The sequence below is a fragment of the Pinus tabuliformis genome, chromosome X, assembly GCF_031772625.1.
Source record: "Pinus tabuliformis cultivar Carrire ecotype Pingquan chromosome X, CPIR1, whole genome shotgun sequence".
NCBI lineage: Eukaryota > Viridiplantae > Streptophyta > Pinopsida > Pinales > Pinaceae > Pinus > Pinus tabuliformis.
The window spans coordinates 900,732,543-900,748,117 of NC_142308.1; positions in this window are offsets into that span (position 1 = coordinate 900,732,543).

A 15,575-nucleotide genomic window follows, 5' to 3' on the forward strand; every position below is an offset into this window, starting at 1 on the left:
CTCTTTGCACAGAGGATGAAATATGTATCAGTCTTTTTGTTTTAAATCAATAGAAGTGTTTGTTGTGACTGTGTAATGGACTGTCTTCTGAGTTAATTTTTAAAAGAGGTTCTCTGCAAAAGATCCTGGACAGAAGAAACAGAGCATTGTCTCTGTGGTGTGTAATGTGATTGGTTTTGGTATTTTCTCCATTGAAAAAAACCCAACATAAACATTTCACTCATTTTGAGAACCTAAAGGTTCAATTTATAATATTAACCACTTTTATCATAGGAAATTTAAAGGTTAGATTTATAATATTAACGATTTTCATCATCTATTTATTCTATTGCCTAGATGTGAGTCCTCATATTGTGGTGAAGATCAACCACCCAAGTGGGGATCTCGATTTTCATCTCATCCACCCATGTTAAAAAAAATAATATGAATAATTATTTACTATTTTATTAATAAATAAAATTAATTAAAAGAGTTAGACAAATATATATTAAAAGAGGATGAGGGATTAGGGCTTCTTCTCGGTCCTAGGTTGAACTATGAGTTTTTCATATATGTGGCTTGCCCAATATTGCATATATCCCTCTAGGTTGCTAGTTCTCTACCAAAATTTATAGGTTGAAAAAAAAAATATTATTACTTATTTATTATTTTATTAATAAATAAAATTAATTAGAAAAATTATATATATATGAAATGGAAAAATGGTGCAATTAATAAATTAATAAAAGAAAGGGTCAAATTCAATGTAAATGAGACTACAATGTTTTATGTAAATTATTTGTTAATAGAAGAGAACTTTGTTTCAGGTCATTGGGTAATTTTAACATCCTTGTTCATTGTTACAAGTACCTTTTGTTTTTGTGATCACTTTAATTCATTTTAATGGATTTTTATGGAGGTTGAGTAAAGTTAATCTTAGGAGGGATTGGGATATTTCCCAATTAAATGAGGCTTACCAGGAAGATCACTTTAGAGGAACAACAAGCCCAAAACCCTTCCATTCACAACCAATGAAGAGTAAATTTTGATTGTTGATCAATGAGTCAGGTCAACAATCCAACTTGGTTAGAGAAAGAGCACAGTCAAAGCTTGTTGATTCAATAGGGATTCTAAAGGATAAAGGATGATTTGGAGTTTGATTATTTTTTTAAAATCTTGCAAATAGAAGGAATATGAGAATATATATTGAAGGCTAAGATTTAGTTTTAAAGGATATAAGAGTCTGTCGCATAAAAACGAGCCAGGATATGGAATGTGAGTTCCATCACAAGAATTCCCGTTAAAGAAAATATTACCTAAAGGAATATACCGTGAAGATTTCTAAATGAGTCTATGTTCCACAATGTCAAGGTCTAGGGCCCAGGAACAACAGTTGAAGGAAGTCTACATGAAACAATTAACAAAGAAATTCACATCCAAAATGTCAATGTAGAAAAGAAGGTCACGGTTTAAGGATGACATGGAAGGTGTCAAGATGATGTGGAAATATTCGGGATGACCTGTCAAGTTTAGAATTACTTTCAAAGCGATAGGGTGATGAATTTTTGAGTTATGGGAGCATTTCTATCTCGAAACAAAAATCCTAGAAGTTTCTAAGCACGAATCATTTCTAAAGTTTCAAGGTCATCGTTTAATAGAGTTTGGGGTCATCAATTTACAAGAAATATCACCATTTTAGATTCAACTTCCCTGAAAATTTTAACTCGAGGAACAAAGGTATTTTTTCCAAAGGGTCACGGTCCGGGAAAACTAGTGACAAAGAGTTTTATTTTTTCCAAAGGGTCACGGTCTGGGAAAACTAGTGACAAAGAGTTTTATGTTAAAAGCGAGAGAATTTCTCATCCTGGTGCTTGTCTCCCAGGGATAGGGAACAACAAAGGAAAGTGTTAAGTTCTAGATATTGGTTATATGTCATTGTTGCAAGGAATTTAAAAATGGAGATTCAATAAGGAAAGTGGCTTGATAGAAGAATTGACCACAATAAAGAAAAAGGTAAATATTTTCTCCCCATCTTTCTATATGATATCATTGTTTCATAGTCATGATTCAAGGTATATGGTGTATGGATCACCCACACATTCATATTATATATGTCATACTTCAATCTGGTGGTTTTATTAAGGTGTTTGTATCATACCATGTTATCTCCTCCCACTTAATTTTAAAATTATTCCTGAGGCTTTTTCTATAACCCATTCCCATTCTATAGTCATGATTGAAATTTTATTAAAGGGAATTATTCTTCCATAACTATATTAAGGAAAGAACCTATCATGTTTTGGAATTATGTCGATGTTGGTCAAAACTTTCTAGCCCTACACCATTAGGTCTGAGCAGATGTTGGTCCCTTCTGTGAAACATGCTTTTACCATTTATAAGCACTTGGAATTTTTTATGGATCCAACCTTTCACATCCATGTATCTAGCCTTGACCTATTTTTCCTCAAGTTCATGCTTATGGAATGACCTCTTCAAGTTTGTGACCAAAATGAAGACTCATCCACCTTGTGATGGGAGATTTTTCTTCTCTCTCACCCCCCCTACTCTCATATCTCATGCCCATATTTCTAATTCACAATCTTGTATGGGAAAATAATGAGGAACATACCATTAGGTAACAAGAAACATTCCCTCGTTGTGGCATAACAACAATATGGATTTCCATTACACAAAGAATAATAACATTTCCATTAACAACACACCATTTAGTCAAAAATGTCCATATATCACTAGTAACCATTTACATGCCCTCTCATGTGACTACTAAGGGAATGCTAAGAATCCAAGGTCGCAGAAATAGGTTGTCAAGGCCTTCAAAATTCAAGACAATTCTTAGCCATATAGGAATATCACTTCATGATAATTTGTGAATTTTAATATATTTTAAAATGCTACCAACACGTGGAGGTTTAGGTGGTTATCCCTCCTAAGCTATAACTTAATCAACAAACTCAGAATAGCTCTCAAACTCTAAAATGACCACTCTTGGCATTATATCAACCATTTACATGCCCTCTCGTACAACTACTAAGGGAATGCTAATAATCTAAGGTAAAAAAAATAGGTTTAGCAACCATTTACATGCCCTCTCATGAGACTAATAAGGGAATGCTAAGAATCCAAGGTCACAAAAATAGGCTGCTAAGACCTTCAACATTCAAGATAGTTCTTAGCCATATAGGAATATCACTTCACGATACTTTGCGAATTTTAATATATTTAGCCATATAGGAATATCACTTCACGATACTTTGCGAATTTTAATATTTTTTCAAATGCTACCAACACGTGGAGTTTTAGGTGGTTATCCTTCCTAAGCTATAGTGCAATCAACAAACTACGACTAGCTCTCAAACTCTAAAATGACCACTCTTGGCATTATATCAACCATAGCCACATCCATGATAACCAAAATCATATCTAAACATATGCATACATTCACACATATAAGGGTATGACTTTATTTACATCTAACTCAATTTTATAGATCAATTCACACATAAGCCATTCATTATAGAATTAACTTTTGACAATAGAGAATGCACTTCTATGCCACCATAGTTATGAACATTAATCTATTGATACATACACCCTCTTTGTCCAATCTCTCTCTCTCTCTCTCTCTCTCTCTCTCTCTCTCTCTTCCCCTTCTCTCCCTCTCCCTCGTTTCTATCTCTCTTTCCTCTTACTCTCCTCTCTCCCTCTCTCTCCATATTCCTTATCACTCCCTCTCTCTCTCGACCTTTATATCTCTGTCTTTTTACTTAACATCCTCTCTATACCCCTTCAACTTCATCTCTCTTTCCCTCCTTCTCTCCACTCTCTCACATCCATTCTCTTCCTTCCTCTTCGACCTCTCTCTCTCTCTCTCTCTCTCTCTCTCTCTACCCTCCATCTTTGTTATTATATCCCTCCCTTTCCCCTTCTCTTTGCTTTTCTTCCCTATTCTGAACATCTCTCCATTGTCTCTTTATGTCACCCCAAATATACACACTCTTTCTCCATACCTCTGTTTTCAATCCATATCTCTCCCAAATTCTCACTCACTATGCTTTTCTCCTTCACTCCCTCTCTCCCCATCCAACTCCATCTCTCTATCCATCCTTCTCTCCTCCTCTCTCTCAATTCCTCTCTCTCACTTTCTCTCTTACCTCTCTCTCTCCCCCCATCACTTTATTCCTATATCACTCTCTATCTCTCTCTCTCTCTCTCACCCTCTCTCACTCTCACTCTCTCTCTCTTTTTCTCTCTCTTTTCCCTCCAATCCCCTCTCTCTTTCTCTCCCTTTTCCCTCCAATCCACTTTCGTCCCCCATCTCTCTCTCTCTCTCTCTCTCTCTCTCTCAACCATGTTATTATATCCCTCCCTCTCTCCCTCTCCTTCCCTCCCCCCTTCTCTCCATCTCTCATTCTTTGTCTCTTTATCTCAACCATAAACAGACACACTCTCTCTCCATCTCTCCCTTGTCACTCCCTCTATCTCTCCACTTCTCTCTCTCTATGTATTTATTATTCCCTCCCTCTTTCCCCTCCAACTCCATCCCTCTGTCCCTCCCTCTCTCCTCCTCTCTCTCAAGTCATCTATCTCATCCTTCCTCATTCTGTTTGCCTCATACCTCCCTATTTATTCCCCCATCTCTCTTTCTCTTTCTCCCTCTGCCTTCCAATCCTCTCACTATTTGCCTCCCTCTCTCCTTCGCTCTCTCTCTCTCTCTCTCTCTCTCTCTCTCTCTCTGCCTTCCAATCCTCTCACTATCTCCCTCCCTCTCTCCTTCTCTCTCTCCCCTCTCCATCTTTATGTCTCCCTCTCCCTCTCTTAACCTTCTCTTCCTCTCTCACTACTCTCCCCTCTCCTTCATTTTATCTCCATCTCTCCCTTGTCACTCTCCCTATCTCTCCCACCTCTATCACTCTATGTCTTTGTTCTTCCATCCCACATATATCTAGAGTTAATATATATCATGATATATTAATATGTATTAAACTATAACAAATTTAATATTGCATTACTTCAAAGTTATTAAATTTAATAATATTAATATTATAATATATTAATACGAATATTACATTTAATAGTAATATTAATATTTTAATATTAAAATTAGGTTTCATAATGTTTCTTTCTGCATGGTATTAATAATAATTTGGCCCATGGTATTTGGGCGATAGGGTTCTCCTAAATAAAACCTCATTTTTTAGTGCTCGTAAATATAATGAGAATTATGGAGTAAATATAAAAAAAAGGTTTTATTTATTAACTATACCTTTGGTTTATTTATATTATTATTTATTTATCATACCTCTTTTATTTACCATGGCATTTGGCCCATAGGCTTGGTATATAATTAGATTTCTATTTCTAATCTTGTTTTAATATATTTTTATTTATTTACCATACCGCTAAAGAGGTTTTATCTATTTACCATACCTAGAGTTTCATTATATTTTTATTTATTTACCATACCTTTTATTTGGTGTTTCTAAACATCTTTATATTTTAAATTTATATTGTGTTTATACATAATAATAGTTATATTAATTTTTAAATAGGGCCAACATTAACCATGTGCTGGGTGACAATTATGATAATTAAAATCACTATATAATTATCCAAGTTCTACAAAGATTTTCTTTAATAACGCTTAACTACTAACATGTGGTCTTCGTGGATCATCCTAGGATTGGAATATGATAACAACTCAACCTTCCCTTATTTTCTCCACACCTAAAGTTCCATAAGATACTAACAACTCAACCTTCCCTTGCTTGCTCAACATCCTAAAGTTCCATAAGATACTAACAACTCAACCTTCCCTTACTTGCTCAACATCCTAAAGTTCCATAAGATAGTAACAACTCAACCTTCCCTTACTTGCTTCACATCCTAAAGTTCAAGGGAATGCTCCATCCTTCATGAAATGGTGAGAGAAATTCAAGAGGGTAAAATACAGTTTATTACTAATGATGAAGTAGAGGATAAGTTGGGAGGCTAGGTCCTTGATAGTAGGCATACAAATACTAAACAAAATAGATACAAGTAGCCTATAAATGTTTATTAGCAACTAAAAACCAATATGAGAAAAGTAAAAATTGAGTAGGAGATATTAGTTTCCATATATGTGATGCACAAACATAATAGGAAGCTCAGTGACTACTTGATTGTTAAAGAGAACACAATATGTAGGCAGAAAGACAGGGAAATACCCCTCTTTCAGGGTAAAACCAAGTCAAAATATTATTTAATATTATAACCAAATCAAGTTGAGACATACAAGACCCTTTGACCTAGACCAATACCTCCATCCATCCATAAGTCAGCCTTCAAAACGATCTTTAATACAACTATCATTATACCATATATTTCAAGGTCTCTGTATTCCTTTTGACTACAACATGAAAGCATACTTCGGTCCTACAATCATACTATAAAACTTCATCCCTGCAATATCTTAGCAAACTTCAGTCCTGCAATATATTATCAAAATTTGATCCTGTAATATACTTATATTACGCAATATACTTTGGTCAAGAAATCATACTAGCCAACTTTGATCCTCTTTCACTTTTCGTCAATAGATAGCTATTCTCTAAATGCCACTATGTACTTCCTTCATAAACATAAATCATAGATTCAATTCATGTTGGATGGTTGGTCTTCACAATAGGATGAATGCTCCTTTATATAAAGTCTTCCCAAGGTAGATGTGTCCCTTCATGAGGCCAACGAGACTATTAAAGAGGCCAACCTGATAGGAGCAAAGATTAACTTGATTAAGGAGGGATAAGAAATAATTTTTTTACAGAAAACATTTTTCTTTCTATGACATAATGAGCCCAAGAAGGGCCTATTACATAATGACTTATCCTGAGAGTGCTCAACGGGTGCCTTAGACCTAGAAATAAGTAAATTTTACAATAATTTCTTTTTGAAAAATACATTACATCATGACTCAAATAAAATTATGAAGACCGATACTAGTCACATTTATCAACACTCCCTCTTAGCTAGGGAGGTATTCATAATTTCACACTCTCTCTCCCTCCAATCCTCTCTCCTCCCCCATCTCTCTCTCTCTCCAACTATGTTATTATATCCCTCCCTATCTCCCTCTCCTACCCTCCCCCCTTCTCTCCATCTCTACTTCTTTGTCTCTTTATCTCACCCCTATACATACGCACTCTCTCTCCACTTCTCACTCTCTATGTATTTATTCTTCCCTCCCTCTCTCCCCCTCCAACTCCACCTATCTATCCCTCCCTCTCTCCTCCACTCCACTCTACTTCATTTTATCTCTCCCTTGTCACTCTCATTATCTCTCCATCTCTATCACTTTATGTCTTTGTTCTTCCCTCCCATATATATCTAGAGTTAATATATATCATGATATATTAGTATATATTACAATATAACAAGTTTAATATTGTATTATTCCAAGTTATTAAATTTAATAATATTAATATTATAATATATTAATATGAATATTATATTTAATAATAATATTAATATTTTAATATTAATGTTATGTTTAATAATGTTTTTTTGCATGGTATTAAGAATAATTTGGCCCATACTATACCTTTGGTTTATTTTTATTTTTATTTATTTACCATAGCTCTTTTTTTATTTTTCGTAAACCTCTTTATATTTTAAATTTATATTGTGTTTATACATAATAATAATTATATTGATTTTTAAACAGGGCTAACATTAACCATGTGCTTGCTGAAAATTATGATAATGAAAATCACTATATAATTATGCAAGCTCTATAGATATTTTCTTTAATAACAATTAACTACTCACATGTGGTCTTCCTAGATCATCTTAGGGTACCGAGATACTAACAACTCAACCTTCCCCTACTCACTTTACATGTAAATTTCCATAATATTCTAACAACTCAACCTTTCCTTACTTGCTCCACATCCTAAAGTAGAAGGGAATTCTCCACTACTGTATATGTGTTGTGCAACCTTCATGAAATGGGGAGAGAAATTAAAGAGACTAAAATAATTTTTATTATTGATGATTAAGGAGAGGATGAGGTGGGAGGCTAGGTCCTTGATACTAGACATACAAATACTAAGAAAACTAGATACATGTAGCCTATAGACTTTTATTACCAACTAAAAACCAATATGAGAAAAGTAAACATTGAGTAGGAGATATTACTTTCCATATATGTGATGCATAGACATAATAGGAAGCCCTCTGACTACTTGATTGTTAAAGAGAACACAATATGTAGGCTCTTATCTAGGGAAAGACCACTATATGAGGGGAAACCCAGTCAAACGATTCTTTAATAGTATAACCAGATCAAGTTGAGACATACAAGACCCTTTGACCTAGACCAATACCTCCTTCCATCCATCAAGTGATCCTTCGAAAATATGTTTAATACAACTATCTTTATACCATAGATTCTAGGGTCTCCATATTCCTTTTGACTCCAACATGAATGTACACTTCAGTCCTACAATCATACTAGTAAACTTCAACCCTCGAGTATCTTAGCAAACTTCATTCCTGCAAAATATTATCAAAATTTGATCTTGAAATATACTTATATTCTGCAATATGCTTCGGTCGAGAAATCATACTAGCAAACTTTGATCCTCCTCTTTCACTTTCTTTCAATAGATAGCTATTCCCTATATGCATCTATGTACTTCCTTCATAAACATAAATCGCAGATTGAATTCATGTTGGAAGGTTGATATTCACAATATGATGAATGCTCCTTTATATATACTCTTTCCAAGGTGGATGTGTCCCTTCATGAGGCCAACTAGACTATTAAAGAGGCTAACTTGATAGGAGGAAAGGCCAACTTGATAGAGGAGGGATAAGACATAATGTTTTACATAATTTTTTTTTTCTTTCTATGATGCAATGAGCCCAAGAAGGGTATTTTACATAATGACTTATCCCTAGAGCACTCAATGGTTCCTTAGACTTTGAAACAAGTAAATAATATTTTTTCTCTTTACAATCATTTTTCTTTTTGAAAAATACATTACATCATGACTCAAATAAAATTATGAAGACTTATACTAGTCACATTTCTCAACACTCCCTCTTAACTAGGGAGGTATTCATAATTGTACAAATATATTCAAGGATGAACTCATATTGACATGTTCCATGAAGAGTCTGAGCACACATAGTGTTATGGACCAAATACTTGACCAAGGTATTTTTCTGGTTCGAACTAATGTGCTATGAAAGGTCAGAGTTCCACAACACCAATGACACCATCCCTACTTGAGGATCTAGAAACTATCACAAGTATTCCATATCTCCTCCCAAGCATCATACATGCACGCAAACCAAGATGCTTCATCTCTCCCTATAAACTAAATCATATATATCCATTAGTTCAAGCATGCTTCTAAATATTCAAAATTCATATAGAGAGATCATGCACAATCACAACCCCAATTAGTAACAAACTTTCAATATATATATATATATATATATATATATATATATATATATATATATATATATATATATATATATATATATGTGTGTGTGTGTGTGTGTGTGCGTGTGTGTGTGTGTGTGTTTTAGAACAAATCTCTAGGGTCTTCAATCATTCTGATGCTACTCAGGACATCCCAATATCTAGACTTATCTCTATGGAAGCTTCTTTATTCAATTTCTTTAGCAGTACCGACTTCAACCTCAACACTTTTTCAATATATCCAAGTTTTGTTTGAAACTTCATCAATTTAAGAACAATCAACCATAGTGCTTTACCTATTGTCTGATTTCATTATTTCCTTATCGATATTCTTCATACTTCCATGATCATGCCCTCTTTCTTAATATGGATGATATACACTTTACTTCATACAATCTCCCTCTCAGCTTAGGTAGATCAATAACTTTATTCTTTCAGCTATACACGCTCTTTCCTTCTGTATCATAATATTATCAATGAACTTTCCTTTTCCAAAACTTCATTCCTTCATATGGAAACAAGGTTATCTTTCATTCATAAATATATACTTTAATTTTCTTACAACTCCCTCTTTCAGTCATGCTCAACATTATCATCAATTTATCAATTCGTATGAATTATATACATAAATATTTTATTTATATCATTATATACATGGCCTATTCATGAATATTATTAATTTCTTCAAATATTATATTTAATACACATGCATTTTGTTATATTATTCACATTTTTTAAATTTTAACATATCCCTCATTTTCTTTATATTCTTAATAAAACCTTTCTCAATCAATTTATAATGTGAGCCAATTTTTCTCATTTAACCCTAAAATACATTCGTATTTATCATACCTTAGTCATATCAGTTTTCCTCATACTTCCATTTCCTCATGATGAACCTCTGTCATAGGTTAGAAATGTTGATTTAAAAATCAACTTGAATGGGATGGATCCGGAAGATCAATTACAGCTACAACATGAATTAGTAAGTCATCTTCAACATCTTGGAGTTTATGTAGCGAGAAATTTTATCAACAAGTATATAAGAGCATTTAAATTTATAAATATAGGGTTAGTATCTTATAACAATGGGAGCATAAAAATTTGCACAAGAAAAAAATCTTTATATATTAAAAACCTAAACCTTGTTAGGTTTATAATAAACAAGGATCCCCTAGACTTCTTCGAGCAACTTTAGCTAACTTTTGTCGCAAACCCTAGATTTCATCATAAAAACTAGATAATATATATCAACAATACAGTTAGCATAGCTAACACATTTTACATATAAGGTTCCATTATCATATCCTATAATCTCATATCAATTTCTACTAGGGTTTTGACATGAATCCTAGACAAAAACATCAAAACTTTAAAGTTAGATATACAATAGTTCAACCAAGCTAGAGTGTCAATCTAACATAAACATATATACGTAGTATTTTATTCATATGCTTCTACATTAAGTATTACAAGGTTTTTTACATAAACCTTAATCTACCAAACACTAAAAAATTTAGGGTTTCACCATATAACCTAGACATGAGCAACATACCTTAAAAGTATATGGTCTCATAATATCAACAAACACTAAGAGAGTTGGATTTCATCATATGTTTTAGAGTTAATGATTCTATGGAAAACCCTAGAAATCAAGGAATTAGTAATAAAAAGTAAATGCAAAATGATCATACCTTCTTATATGAAGAAGATTTTTTACATACCTCGAGTTCTTCCTATCACAAGCCTTGTAGGGTATATTCTACAACAATGCTTCGATATAAGACTTTCCTTTGAAGTATCCCTATAAATATAGCCATAATCCTAATACGTGAAAAGTTTTCCTTCTAAGGAAAATACAAGATAAAGGATAGTAAAGGTAAATATAGATATATATAATACTTATCTTGTGTAAGAGACTCGAAACTTCTTCTTGAAAAACTCCTTTGCATAAGATCAATATTTCTACATGTGCGTGCAACATTCATTTACACAAGTGCCAAAATTATACAAGTACAAGAGTATGAAAAAAAAACTCTAAACCCTAAGACATATTTCAAGATGTTAATGCCAAAGTTTCCAATTCAATTCTATATTTTATTAAGGTATTCAAACTTCTTCCTATACTATCTACAAATTTTAGAGACTAATAAGCTCATGTTATTAGGGTTTCTTAACTAAGGTTTACAAGAATTTTAACACACATCACAAGAAGTTTACAAACCTTAGAGTAAGATTTAAAAACCCTAATCAAATTGAGTGAAACTTATAAGAAAAATCATTATACCTACCTTAGTCCTCCAAGTTTGCTTCAGTTTTTTCTTCAAGATGCTAAGAATACACCAAAGGTATTGAGGATAATGACTTCTTATGATGTCAAGGTCTTCTCAAGAGCTACATGTAAATTTTAGAATTTCCGATATACTTAAACCTTTGGTCCTATGGCTAGGGTACTTCAATAATTATATATATGCATATGCCAACATCCTTCTCTTCAAGGAACTCTATTCCTTTCAAATATAAATGACGTAGGCCTTTAAATAGGTCTTGCAAACTTTTTATATAGATCAATTCTCGATATGTGAAAATTTGAGTCCACAAAAGATGTTCCACTTTTGTAATTAGATCACATTTGAAGAAGATTATGAGCCCATGTCTCCTTATATATCATTCTTATGATTAGAATTTCAGTTCTCAAGGTCTTTGTAATTCACATTCTTCTTACGCTTACAATTTCAGTTCTCAAGTTCTTTGTAATTCAAATTCCTTAGAAGAGATTACAGACAAGGCCTAAAGAGATATTCTTGTTTCCCTTACTATTGTCCAGGTTAACAAACTAAATATTGTAGTGTCTTTCTGCAATATACTCCAATTTTTAACCATAAGACTTGAGGAGATTCATATCATAGATCACAGTATTTTGATAGTAGACAATTATGATCTATGAGAATGTTGTATGCTCAGGTCTTCAAGATACTTTACAAAAGTTGCCTTATACCATATGAGCTTGACCTTACTTAAATTGGTTCTCTATTTTATCGGATCCTTAAACTAATCCTAGGTTTCATAATATAGTTTTGGGACATATATGGTATTGATTTATACACAATCCTTTTTTTCTTTCAAACCAATATGATCTTCAAGACTATTTATTTCTTTGTTTTATTCTTATCTCTTTTACCATGTTGAGAATAGGGCAACATGGTTAGGAATTTATTAATTCTATTTTTCTAATTGACACTTCCTTTTTGATGCTTCTTATAATTTCTTCTTTGTAGTTAGTATATTATTGTCATCAAGACAGATTCTAAAAAATAAAGCTCATAAAGATAACAGGAGAACACAAGTTGTAGACACTTAGCAAGGGAAAAACCCCTCTTTGAGGAGAAAACCCAGTCAGACTCTTATTAGTCCGCAAAATATGTTTCACTTTTGTAATTAGATCACCTTTGAAGAACATTATGAACTCATATCTCCTTATATATCATTCTTATGCTTAGAATTTTGGTTCTCAAGGTCTTGGTAATTCACATTGCTTAGAATATATGACAAACAAGGCCTAAAGAGATATTCTTGGTGGCTTTACTCTTGTCTAGGTTAACAACCTAAATATTGTAGTGTCTTTCTGCAACATACTCCAATTTTTAACCATAAGACTTGAGGATAATCATATCATAGATCACAATTTTTTATTAGTATAAAATTATGATCTATGAGAATTTTTTATTCTCAAGTCTTAAAGATACTTCACAAAATTTCCTTATATTATAGGAGCTTGGCCTTACTTAGGTTGGTTTTCTATTTTATCGGATCATTAAACTAATCCTAGGTTTCATAATATAGTTTTGAGACATATATGGTATTAATTTATACACAATCCTTTTTTTCTTTGAAACCATATGATATTGAAGACTATTTTTTTTATCTTTTCTTCTTCTTATCTCTGATACCATCTTGATAAATATTTAGGGAAACCTAGTTTCGATTTTATTAATTCTATTTTTATAATTGACACTTTCTTTTGATGCTTCTTACCAATTCTTCTTTGTAGTTAGTATACTTTTATTATCAAGACAAATTCCAAACAATGAAGATCATAAACATAATAGGATGACACAAGATATAGACACTTAGCCATGGAAAATCCCCTCTTTGAGTGGAAAGCCCAATCAGACTCTTATTAGTCCACAAAATATGTTCCACTTTTGTAATTAGATCACCTTTGAAGAACATTATGAACTCATATCTCTTTATATATCATAGTTATGCTTATAATTTCGGTTCTCAAGGTCTTCGTAATTCACATTCTTCTTATGATCACAATTTCAGTTCTCAAGGTCTTTGTAATTCACATCCCTTAAAAGATATGACAGACAAGGCCTAGAGAGATCATCTTGGTGCCTTTCATCTTGCCCAGGCTAACAACCTAAATATTGTAGTCTTTTTGCAATATACTCAAATTTTAAACTGTAAGACTTGAGGAGATTCATATCATAGATCACAGGCTTTTTTTAGTAGATAATTATGATCTATGAGAATGTCGTATTCTCACGTCTTTTTTTTCCCGTAGAAAAATTCGTACTTTATATTCATATTGAAATAAATTACATTTTGTAGATGCTTAGAGCATATGCAGATATCTGTCCATGAATAGGACAAGTACACTCATAAAAAAAATAAAAAAAGTTTACAATTACATCAAAGCCTATACTTTTCTGCCCTTCTTCTTCTCCACCCTACGCCAACCCTGTGAGTCGGAAGGGGGGACAATGATGGCCTGTGAGTATTCCTGCGTGTTCACTGGGTGGTTTTCCTCTGTGTACACTGGTTGTTCTTTATCCGAGTCTGTTCCTTCAGAGCTATGTGCTCGTTTGGCTCCGCTTATTTCCAGCTGTAATTCTTGCTGCCGTACCAAGCTATTTGTCTCCAATTTGGGCTCTTCGATGTTCTCCTCCATCATTTTTTCCTGTCTTCTCTGTGCGTCTGTGGGTTCCGTGTTCAGAGCTTCCTCCTCCAGTGGTTTGGTGTGCTGCCATCCTTTTGGTTTTTTCTGTTGTTTCTTGTTGCCTTTAGGCTCCCTACTAGATAGTGGACATGCATTTTGAAGGTGCCCTGTCTGCAAGCAGCTGCGACATCTGAATGCCGTGTTCTCATAATCAAGTTGTTGCGTCCACAGTGAATTATTAAAATTCAATGTGATGTGATCTGGGAGTCCTTGACTTAGATCCACCTCTACACATATTCTGGCATATGTGAAGATGCCTTGGTTAACTCTGTCCTCATCTATTTTAAGATGTTTTCCTAAGGAGTTCCCAATGGCTATCAATGCTTTTCGATGCCAGAAATGCAGTGGGAGGTTATGTAGCCTTACCCAAACTGGCATCGTCGAAACTACCATGGTATTGGCATCAAAATCCGGGAACCAGGGGGTGATAAAGAGACCACCATTGCCCCAAAACCAAGGCCCCTGATTGATGATATTGTCTCTTTCCAGTGTTGTGTTAAATCTGACCATGAAGAACCCTTTAGGGCATAGATATATTTCACATTTGGGTGTCCATGAAGTGAAAACCCATTGATGCAGTGCATCGGCTTTGGGCCAATAACCATTAAATCTGCATATAATAGCATTGTGAATTAAATCTGTGTATAGATCTATTACCTCCGGCATTGTTATAGTAAGCTCAGGTGATTCTGGCCTCTGTTCGACAATGTAGGGCCCTGGAATCTCAGATGTGGGTGCTGGTCTGTGTTGTAGTGGTTCCTTTCCTTTGACTGCATCGCGGAAAGAGCCTGTATTCTTTGAGCTAGTTCCCTGGCATCTGCCTCGAAGTCTCAGATTAAGGATGATGGTTGAATCTTTTGCTATTCCATAGTGCTGGAGGGTGTGTTGGTCCTGCATGCAGATTCCTGAAAATAAAAGATTTTGGTATATTGTCGGAGTGCCCATTTTTATCTGGATCTGCTTTTTTAATTCTTGAACACCCATCCCTTCCTTGATTTGTATACAGTAGTGTTTGCCTTCTACCGATCTGATAAATATTTGTTTCAGATCTGCCGGATCAGCCTTAACCAAACCCTGATTTATCTGTTTGAGCTCTGGATC